The sequence below is a fragment of the Silene latifolia genome, chromosome 9 (genome assembly GCF_048544455.1).
Source record: "Silene latifolia isolate original U9 population chromosome 9, ASM4854445v1, whole genome shotgun sequence".
Lineage (NCBI taxonomy): Eukaryota > Viridiplantae > Streptophyta > Magnoliopsida > Caryophyllales > Caryophyllaceae > Silene > Silene latifolia.
The window spans coordinates 164,597,702-164,609,771 of record NC_133534.1 but is presented as its reverse complement, the minus strand read 5'-3'; the positions used below and the strand labels follow the sequence as shown (position 1 = coordinate 164,609,771).

The following is a 12,070-nucleotide window of genomic DNA, read 5'->3' as shown; positions in this document are numbered from 1 at the left end:
CGTTAGACAGGGAAGGTAAGTCGATCGACAGTCGGGTATAGTCGATCAAATTATGGTTATTTGTGTTATTGTTTATTATTCAAAAGTTAGTTATTATACGTTGGCCTATGTTCTGCTACATGAGTATATTTTACTGTTATTTCTGAGGCGCGGTGACCAGGGAATTGCGCCAGTGTATGGTGTGATTGAGGCACGTTGACCAGGGAGTTGTGCCATGGTGTGAGATGTATGGTGATGATACGATACAGTGGCTAGGGAGTTGTACCATTTGGTATGAGCACAGTTACCACGAAGTTATGCCATACTTGCTGACAGAGGGGTGATGGTTGGATCGTATAAGACGGGAGACCGGACACCCAATGGTTGTGTTTATTATTCTTTAGTTGCAGTGGTACTCATTCCATTATCCGTTTTATTAGAATCTTTATTATTATAGGCATGCTGTTTATATCCCTACTGAACCAGTGGTTGACGTGTTTGTGCCTTGTGTCAAATTGTCACCTATTTCCATGGTGGCCTATGTCGATCCATTCAATGATTTCCGCTTGAATGGGGAGCAGTTAATAAAGCAGGTTTAGATTAGTAGCTTATATGATGGCTATGCTGGGAAGTTGGACGCGTGACGGGAATTGAGGTCGGGTCTAGTATCACCAGAAATTAGACGTCACGATAAACTACTATGACATTCATTTGGTTAACCAACTCAGTTGTATCTTTTCTTTCGAAAGTTGAATTAATGTATTGTAATAGCTGTTTTGAGATAGTTACATATTTAAGAAGAAAATTTATTTAAAGTACCTTTGACTTTTTAAATTTAATATTCATTGCCTTGGGAAACCGAGATGGTAACGGTTCCATTTAATCGAGAATGTCTTGCTAAAGGCTCCTGCTTAAATAGGGGGTGTTACAGTCGGTATGAATAAAAACTAATTTAGACTTATATTTATTTTGGGCAAATTTCATTAGTACTGCAAACTCATCGAAAGTTTCATCTTTGGAATTAGAAAAGATAGGCCATACGTACCTTGAATAATCATCGACTAGAACGAAAACATACCTTGATCCACCTCTACTTCTTACTTTCATTGGGCCACAAAGTTCCATATGTATGAGTTCTAGTGGTTCCTTTTTGCTTACAACTCTTTTAGGTTTGAAAGATGACCTAACATGTTTGCAACGAGCACATATGTCACAAAGCTTTTATTGATCAAACTTGATTTTGGGTAATCCTTCCACCAAGTCCCATCTTTTAAGTTTGTTTAATATAGGGGAGCTTATGTGAGCAAACTGTTTGTGCCACAAACAAGGATCATCTAACGTTGCCTTCATACACGAAAAGGAGTTAGTAGGAATGGCATTTAAATCAACCATATATACATTCCTCTTACGTTGGCCTTCAAAAATAATATTTTTTCTCCTTCAACTATTATACGACAAACATCAGACTGAAAAACAACTTTGTTTCCTTTATCGCATAGTTGAGATACACTAAGTAAGTTATGCTTGAGACCACTTACCAAATATACATCACTAATATCATGTGAAGAAGAAACACCAATCTTATTACCAACACCGATCACATTACCTTTATTGCTATCACCAAAGGTAACCTTACCTCCGTCAAAGGGTTCAAGTGAAAGAAACAACTTCTTATTACCAGTCATGTGCCTCGAGCATCCACTGTCAAGGAACCATTTATTGTTTTCTTTCACCACAACATGCAAGACATTTAAATACAAATCTTAGGTACCCAAGCAAGGTTGGGTCCTTTAACATTAGTTATTCTAAATATCATATCTTTTCTTACCCACACTTGTCTAAATATTTTCCCCTTAGTAGGCTGATGAGAGTTTTTTGGGAAAGACTTAGCTAGGTTTTTCAGGTTATTGTCTTTCCTTGGGTTCATTTGCTTTCTTTGCATGCTCAAAACTCATATTATAGAAACAACGAGAATCATTATCCCTTTCTTTTTCTTGACTTGGTTCAAAGGTGGGACAGATATCATCTTCTTCTAGAGTGATGGAAGGTTTAACAAATTTAGTGCACTTATCAAAGTCTTTCATGTGCTTGACACAGTTTTCTAAAAGATAACCCGTATGACCACAGTAATTACAAATCATATACTCAGGTAGATGAACACGTTTTCTTTTTTCTGAAGTCACGTTCAGAGGGAGTTGATTTTCATTTAGAGTGGTCTCTACGGCCATAGCACTCATGTCCTAAACCCATTTTCATGTTATTATTAGATGGCTCAGTTAGAAAGTTTAGAACATCCGTACTAACCTTCCCATTTGTCATGAACCTTCCTAGCATGCAGAATTAATTCTTCTAGAGTTTTAATTTCTTCATGACACTTAGAATGGTTGAAATCATTATTCTCTTTATAGTTGTCACGAAAGTCTTGAAAACTCTTATTAGGAATAAACACTACAGCTATGCTGGCAGGCTGGTACTCATCAATTCTATTCTCAATACCCTCCATAATTACTGGTCTTCTATCTTTTTAATTCCTAAAAGTGTCATCAAAAGAATAGAAGTTATATGCAGGAATTTTATGTGGAGTGGTGATAATGAGTATCATAGGTGTCCTTTAGTAGCATGGGACAAGGTCTGCTGTAGTAAGAAAGATGGAGGCTTGAATATCAAAGAGGCTGGGGTGTGGAACATTGCAACTGTTGGAAAATTGGTCAATTGGATTTACACCAAGGCTGACAGGCTTTGGTTCTCTGGATTGACCATGTTTATATGAAAGGGGCTGATTGGCATACTTATTCTCCTCCTCCTGATTCTAACTGGAATTAGAGAAATATTTGTAGAGTCAAAGATACTTTGAGAGGTGGCTTTATTGATGGCAAATGGATACCTAACTCTAAAGGGTATTCTGTTGGGGCTGGATATCACTGGCTACAGGGACCACACCCCCCTGCCCAGTGGTATAAAACTGTGTGGGATAATTGGAACATGCCTAAGCATTCATTCAATGGTTGGTTAATTATGTAGAGAGGATTGCAGACCAGGGAGAAGCTGATGCATCTGGGGATTTGTACTAGTGATAACTGTGTCTTATGTGAACTATCTGTGGAGACTCACACTCATATTTTTAGGTCTTGCACTTATAGTTCTCAGATTATTACTGGAATTGAGCAGTGGCTACACTTGCATTTTCAACATCATAATGGCTACTCTAAGTTGCAGAAATCTGTGTGCAGGATGGCCTGTATGGCTTGCTGGTTCTACATTTGGCAGGAAAGGAACTCTTGCAGGTTGAATCTTGCTCTTACCTCACCTGCTAAGAAGATAACTGATCTGAAGCATTGCATTAGGACTAGTCTGTTGCAGAAGATAAGTCCTAGAGTTCCTAACAAAGATAAAGTTTGGCTACAGCAATTAGATATTCATATGTAATACATTATTTTAGTTGTTGGCTTGTTGTAGTAGCACCAAGAACTGTACTTCATTGTCCTATTTTATGTTGATTAATAAAAAGCTTACATTATACCAAAAAAAAAGGAATAAACACTACATCTGAATGTTGTTTCTTAATATTAGTCAATTGAGCTTTAGATTCTTTTAGTTGCTCATTCTCAGAATCAATTTCCTTCTGTTGATCTAAAACTACAGCATCTCTAGCCGTTGTCTTGGATTTGATAAGTTCATTAACCTTTATCAATTCCAAAGTTATAGCTTCAATAGCTATAACCTTAGCTTCGAGATGTTTAATATTGAGATTCAACTCTGAGGTTAGAGCTTCATTAGCTACAACTTTAGAATCAATAGTTATTTTCTCAGCCTTAGCCTATTCTGAAGTTGTAGCTGTATTAGCCATAACTTAGAATACAGCTTCTTTGTTTTGGCTTTCAAAACTTGATTCTCTTCGGCAATATTAAGAATTTGGTCATTAAGATCTTTCAGCTTAAGGCTTTATTGTGACATTTCCAAGAGTTTGTTCAAAAAAATCTATCAAATAATCACTACGCCAAATAAGACCTTCAATAACGGTCAAATAATGCAATTACCATTTTTAAATAGAAACACGGGACCGTTATTGCAACGACGGTTGTTAAATATAAACCACAGTTGTACAAAAAATACGCGGCTGTTATATAACATCAAGAACCGTTATAAAATCTTTTAAGAAACCGTTATTAAATCATAAATAACGGTTTCAAATCCGTTGTCGTAGTTTACTATTGATAACTCTTAACGTTCCAAAACCATTGTTAAATATTATATATGATAACGGTTCATTTCGTTATCTTATTTAATTGAATGTCAAAATTTAACAAAGGCTTTATTGCGTGCAAAACCGTTGTTATATTCATCTGTTGACAACGGTATGTAACCGTTATATATTTTTATTGAAGAAATTTTGTAAACGGTTATGCTTAAATAAACCGTTGTAAAAGTTTTGAACTCGACAACGGTTATCGTTCGTTATCTTATATTTTTGGCGGTTTGAATGGGAGGGAAAATATGCCAACGGTTATTTATCTGAACAAAACCGTTGTCAAATAATTGTTTGCGACAGGTTGTTGTTATTGTTTTTAAATTTTTTTTTTTAAATAATTTTAGCTTGTTCTAGCATCTGATGAAATGCTATTTTTTCAGCAGCGTTTGCATTAGCTACTGAAATGCTATTTTTTCAGCTGCTACTGAAAAATAGCGTTCCAGCAGCTGTGTAGTGCAAAAATTCAATCCTTTATAAAAATGTTACACCCCGTGATCAATTAAACCCAATTTAAAAACAGTACAAATAGGATAATCAAAAGCCAAAACACAACTTCCTCAGAAAAACAAAAGAAGCCAATACACAATGGCTCTATATTTACACACTCGTACATAAAGCATGAGAAAACTATTTAGACTCCGCTAATGAAAAAAACATAACTTGCCCACATATTTCTCATCTGCTTGATGTCCTCTGGCGAATATTCTGGGGCTTTGTTGAGTATTAGTGGAAACTAAAATTTAAAATATACATAATCAAAATAGATATAATACATGGAAGTATACAGAATTGAACTCAATGTACGTCTGAAATAGTTTTTAAATCACACTAACCCCTATCGGAATGGTAGATAGTTTTCTATTGATAACCTCCCACATGGACTGACAAACGTAAAAGGCTCATTGTTTGTCGTCTGGTGCTTCAGGAAAGTATTATATAAATCACACAGCTGAATTCGATAATCAACCTCTCACAAAAACATAAATTAAATGATACGAGTAATTATTAAGAATACACTTACTAATGGCGTGATAAAATTGGAAATAGCATTGCTTTCATATTTTCCAAGTGGACATAATCTTTTTTTTTTTGCTTCAAAAACACTAATTCATAAAAATACACACATTCCATTATTATTTGCATATATATGGCTCAAGTTATACAATAACAAATGACATTATTGAAGGTTGTAAACTTACTCAGTTATCATCCTTACACAACTGTTAGAGGGTTTGCCTTCACGAGAGTCAATCCAGTACACTGTTTTTGTTTCCACTTGGATTGCAGTAGCATCAATGCTTCCTATTCAATTTGGAACATTGAACTGTTAGTTCATTTACACGCATTTAAGCATGTTAATAATATATTTATAGAAGCATGATTCATTACAATAATCACGTAGTATACATACATATTCTCATTGTAGGGGGCAAGCCATAGTTTTTTGGTCGACAAGAACTGACGAGCGATACTATTGATTTGTTCTTCGTATGAAATTTTATGCACAGAGAACGCCTCAGGGCTCAAGAATCCGTAGGTGTGAATTGGGACCTTCCACTCAGCGAACTGATTATTGAGGTACCTATTATGCCACAAGGAACGAAGAATGTTATTATAATTGATAATTTAAACAAACATCATTATTCATAAATGGAAATGACTAAATAGTTTTATTAATAAAACTTACTTCATCCAAATCAAAATGTGAACAACATCTAAATTGCCAAGGTCGACAAATTCTATCAGTTGCTTTGGGTCCAGTACGGCTATATCAGCTGCGCCCATAATTTCCTCTTCAATGTTAATCATGACTACAACCCCTCTAGGTGACTTCTTTACAGCCAGGTTGTGCAAAGCCTTCAATGAAGCAGTTTTCATTTTTTTCTTATATTCACACGATTCATAATAAGAATCATAAGCAGGCTTGACTGCAACAACTTCCATTGACGTAGTAGTAATTGCTTTAGCTGCCGCCAAGGCTTTGCTTAACTTCTGCAAATGTAAAGATTAAAGTACTTACGATGTGTTAATATTCGTACCCCTAATATATTTAAAGAATAAGTAATAATTAACGTCTGCGTATAGGTACCTCGGGGATGACAACATTGATGAGGTTGTTATGCCATTGCACATAAGAGCTTAGGGCTTCTTTCAAATAAGTGATCTCCTCATTAGGAAATGGTACTTTTACTTCCCCATACTCGTCTTTATATAATTGGGACACTTCCACTTTCCTACAATTGTGACGAAGGGGTATACCATGAACCTTAACTTGTTGAAGCCGGTCGTAAGTGAACATGTATCCCCTGGCAACAGCAACTTTCTGTTTCCCCTGTAAATAGAACAGATGACAATCCACCTTCCAATCGCCCTTCATGACAACTGTAATCAATTTGTACACATACATTCACTACCTTTAATAAATTTCATAAGTAAAAAACGTGTACTGAGATGAATAATTATAAACTAGCAGCTATTACCTTTTTCGGTGTAGAGAAGAACGTCTGATCATCAACTACCTGAATCTCATCCTGTGTCACGACATTCCTGGCTTCCTCTTCCTCTTCAACTGCCTAATATCGATCCTCGGCTCCCACCTCAGTCTCCTTTGCCATTTTCTTCTCCCTTGCCATGTCCTCCTCGACTTCTTTCTGTACATTAACACTTAACCATATAACACGAACTGATTTTCCAAATCATATAACACATTATATATATATAAGACATAAATATTATTACCTCGTTTTCCTCCTCCTCCTCCTTCTCCTTCTCCTCCTCCTCCTCCTCCTCCTCCTCCTCCTCCTCCTCCTCCTCTACTTTCTTTATGACTTCTTGAACCATATCCAACTCTTTTTCTGATGGCTTTTCCCCAGTTTCCAACATTCTCAACATCAACCTGGCTATTTTCTGTAGCTGTGTATTAGAAATTAATGTCAGCATATATAGTTATAAATTACGTTGGTTCAAATACAGTATTTATAGATTACCTTCTTGGAATCATCACCACTTCGAGTAGTTTTCCCAAAATACTTAGTGATACCAACATGCGTCGATACCCATCTCACACGACCTGGATGCTCTGCTTTGCCAATTGCCCTAGCAAGAATGTCATCACGTCCTTCAGGCTTCCATTTTCCTTCTTGTACCTCTTTCTCACAGATCTTCTACATACACATAAAACCATTAAGCAACTCACAATTATATAACTCCGACCACCAGTGGTAGGAGTGACATATTTATTCAAACTTACAATTTTTTCTCTGATGTCCTTATCATATTCAGTTTCCGTCTTTCCATTCTTAGGAGTGTGACCTTCCACCCAAGCGTCGTGACGACTGAATTTTCCAATCTTTGCCTACAATTCATTCATCACATTGATATCCTCTCAAAATATGTATGATTACTATGAACATATATAACATCCGACTAAAACACCTATTAGTCTAATACTATAAGAATTATGTACTTACAAGTTTCTTCTTAGTCAATCTATATGATGTGACCATAATTAGAGCATATTTATTCCCCGAATTAGTCTTGTTCCCATGCTTTTTAGTGCATATTTGGGTCATTTATTGTCTTTAGTTCTTTGTTTTGCATATTCTTTGAGTTTTGTGTCCTTGGTAGGAAAGGAGTGCAAACCTTGCATTTTCATGGCAAAATGAGGCTAAATTGATCGAATTCAATGACCAAGCATCAAGGAGAGACAAGATTAGAAGGCCTTTGTACATACTATAGTAGATGGACATTGATGAGAAAAGATCCTTGCATCCCCGAAGAAATCCTCAAGGATTTTAGGAAGAAAAAGGAAGAAAAGAAGAAGGAATTAAACTGTTTGACAATCCGTGCGGATTGCCCTGAAGACGCCCGTCCACCACCCACAATCCGAGCGTCTTCCTCCACAAGACGCCCGGGGAAAACCACCCAAAGACGCCCGTCTTTCCCTTCTGGACGCCCGTCCAGAAGCTCCCAAATCCACCCGTCCCGTGCCAAAAACGCCCGGATTCCCAGACAGTACTTTCGTCTTCTACAAGCTTCAAGGAAGGATGCGCATCTTTTTCTAAGACCGGCGAAAAAGAGACCGGAGTCTCCCTAGAGACCGGCGATTCCTCAAGGACTTAATCGTCATTTAAGCCCTTAGTAAACCCTAATTTATGTACCTAATCCCCACTATAAATACCCCATTAGTCTAATTAGAAGAGCATGTTCCTCTTAGTAATCTTTAGTGTAGTTAATATCAATCAAATCTCTCTTTAATCTTGTAATCAACAATTAATCAAGTTTTAATACAAGTTTTATTTCCTTAATCTCTCTCTTGTTCATCCTTTATTTTGGGTAATTGAAGATTATTTGGGTTATTATTGGGAGATTGACAACCTTCCAATCAAGTATCAAGTACTTCTTTTATTCTTTTCTTTATTATTGGAATCATTAGTAGGTATAATTCTCTTAATCCCTTTTTAATTATTGTTAATCACTTTTATTTATTCATCATGTTTCACTTTGTTGGTATGATTGACAACCTTGCTAGCATGTTCAACATGATAATGAGTGAGTAGTTTCTTTTGCTAGGGTTAATGGGTAATTAGGGGAAACCAACATGGGGAATGATTCATGCTTAAATTAATATGCTTTCATAGTTTATTTGCTTGCTTGTTGTGATCTCAACTTATGCACATGTTATGTTTGATGAAATGCGAGCCTATGAATCCTTGCATTTTTTACCCATCACCTATCTTTTCAATGAGACTTGTAAGACATAAACCAACTCGAGTCTCATTAGATCATGCATATTGTTGAGTAGGGAAGATTAAGTCGACTTGTAGGTGTTGTACAATCTAATCGATTCGGCTCGGGACCCAAACTTTCCTTGGATTGTAAGATATAAACCAACTCGATCCATCACAACAATAATTGCTTGCTTATAATTTGAGAATATGTTTGTATGATTAATTCCCATGAATCCCCTATGACCCCATGACACCCTTGTGCCTTTTATCAATTGTTTACATCCCTTTTAATTCATCTTGCTTGTTTACTTTCATTGCTATTTAGTTTAGTGATCATTTACTTCAAACCTCAATTGTGACATTCTTAGACACCACTAGTTGCAATAGAAATCTCATCTCAATTCCCGTCCCTTAGGATCCGACCTTTACTTGCCTCTTTACTAATTGTAGAGTTATTTGTGAAGTTATAATTTGTGTTTTAGTCTAGGTGCTCCTAACGACAAGTACTGAAAACTAAACCCCACGAGGGATCACGACAAAAAATGGCGCCGTTGTCGGGGACGGTGTTAACTTGATTTAGATTTTCTTATATTGTTATTAGTTGTGCCTTTCTTTGCCTTGGGGAAGTAAAACTCCTCAAGGTTTGTTCTAATTATTTTCGAGTTGTTTGATACTTTGCATGTCTAGAAGGTCACAAGGTGACTTGTTACCCTTTGATCACGAAATTGAAAGGACTTTGACAACCAATAGAAGACTTGCTAGGAGAACTTTGAGAGGTATTGGTGAGGTTATAGATATTCAACCAAATACTATTAAGTTCAGCAACCCTTTTGCAAGAGAAGGTGAGGAGAACCCAACACAAAATCCAACACAAAGTCAACCCACAATGCCTATGTTTTCATCACATTCCGTACCCACCGAGGAGAACCTACCAAATGGTACTCCAAATCCACAACATCTAACCGGAAATTTTATTGCCTAATCCGCATTTATCCAATTAGTCGAAAGAAGCTAATTTGGGGGGATGCCTAGTGAAGACCCTCATTCTCATATGGAGACTTTTTGTGACTATTGTGATGCGATTTCTCAAACCGGTGTAACTCAAGACCAAATTCGATGGGTCTTATTTCCTTTTTCTCTAATTGGCACCGCGAAACAATGGTTGAAAGGCCTTGATAAGGCTACTCTCGGAATTGATTCTTGGAAGAAGTTGGCTCTAGCTTTCTACAAAAAGTTCTATCTACCGGAAAATACTAACATGCTAAGAGCTCAAATTACGGGCTTTAAGCAAAGAGATGAAGAATCCTTGTATGAAGCTTGGGAGCGATTCAAGGGAATTTGTCGCTCATGTCCTCATCATGGACTTAGCGAGTGGTTCTTGGTACAACAATTTTGGAACGGTATTTATGAAGACTCAAGGAACATTCTCAACATGGGATCAAATGGAATGTTCACCGAAGTTGATGACAGTCAAACTTGGAACAAAATTGAGGAAATGGCGGTCCATAACTCACAATATAGTAAACCTCGCAAGGCTACTAGAGGAGGAAAGCATGAAGTGGACTCCATTACTCAATTGGGTGCTCAACTTAGTGCACACATTGATACCATCAATTTGAAGTTTTAAAAAGCTATGGCTAGACTTTAAGAAGCCTCAAAATCACCAAAGCATCATGTTAATGCCATGACGGCATCTTCATCAATCCCAAGTGGGATATGTGAGAATTGTGAACTTTGGGACATGACCAAAGTGAATGTAGGGGAACAAGTGAATGCTTTCCAAGCATACAAGAGTGGCACCCCTTATTCAAACTATTAGAATGAAAACACCAAATTCCATCCAAATCTCTCATACAAAATCCAAAATGTTCAAAACCCTCAACCAACATACACCCGACCTCCCATGAGAAACCAAAATCAAAGACCCTTTTACAACCAAAACCAAGGTTACCAAAATAAAACTCCATACAATCAACAAAATGATCAAGGTTTTGATGTCCAAAAAGCGGTCCTCCAAATGCAAAAGAATCAACAAGAGTTTTTCACTCAAATGCAAAAAGATAGTCAAGCAAAGGAAATCACCATCAACAACATCTTAGCTCACACCAAAATGTTGGAAACCCAATTGACTCAACTAGCTTCTTCAAGCTCACAAAGACAAAAGGGGCAATTACCACCTCAAAGTAATCCCCGAAGACATGAAACGGTTAGTGCCATTCACTTGAGGAGTGGTACAAGGTATGAAGCACCAAAGAAGCAAGTTGAGGATGAAGTTGTGGAAGCTAGTGACAAAGAAGAAATTGTGCAAAACTCCATGGATGGAGAACCATCAAAAGAAGAAATTTCAAAGAAAAATGAAGACAAGGTCAAGGAGAAGGAGCCCATTGTGATTAGACTTCCTTTTCCAAGTCGTCAAGCCAAGCCCAAATTTGATGACCAACTTGGAAAATTTATGGAAATTGTGAAGAATTTGGAAGTCTCGATTCCTTTCACGGAATTAATCAATCTCGTGCCGGCCTATGCAAAATACATGAAAGACATTATCACAAAGAAGAAGTCAATCCGGAAGCTTGAGACTATCGCCTTCACTAAGGTGAGTAGTGCAATCCTTCAAGGGAGTTCACCTCCAAAACTCAAAGATCCGGGAAGCTTCTCAATACCGTGTACCATTGGCGACACCACGCTCAACAAAGCCTTATGTGATCTAGGGGCTAATGTGAGTGTTATGCCGTACTCGGTAAGTAAAAGGTTAGGGATGGGAGAGCTTAAATGCACCAATATCACACTCCAAATGGCCGATAGATCGACGAAGACACCATTAGGGATATGGGAAGATGTTCCCGTAAGAGTTGGGAAATTTTTCATCCCGGTGGACTTTGTCATTGTTGACATGGAAGAAGACTCCAACATTCCAATCATTCTAGGAAGACCTTTCTTACACACCGCAGGTGCGGTGATTGATGTGAAGCATGGAGAGCTCACTCTAGAAGTGGGAGATGAGAGCATAACTTTCAATCTTGACAAGACCATGAGAGCTCCCCGTTTGCATGAACCATGTTTTATGGTTGATCATTATAGCCGGAAGGATGATAGGAAGAAGTCGGAATTCCAA

The 12,070-nt window shown here is 37.2% G+C and overlaps 1 non-coding gene across 1 annotated transcript; it reads right to left on the bottom strand.

The window, feature by feature from the left end:
* Positions 1-10,216: 10,216 nt before the first annotated feature.
* LOC141604317 (small nucleolar RNA R71) lies at positions 10,217-10,323 on the bottom strand. The gene has a single exon (XR_012526022.1). It is a non-coding gene; the product is annotated as a small nucleolar RNA R71 (small nucleolar RNA).
* Positions 10,324-12,070: the final 1,747 nt, after the last annotated feature.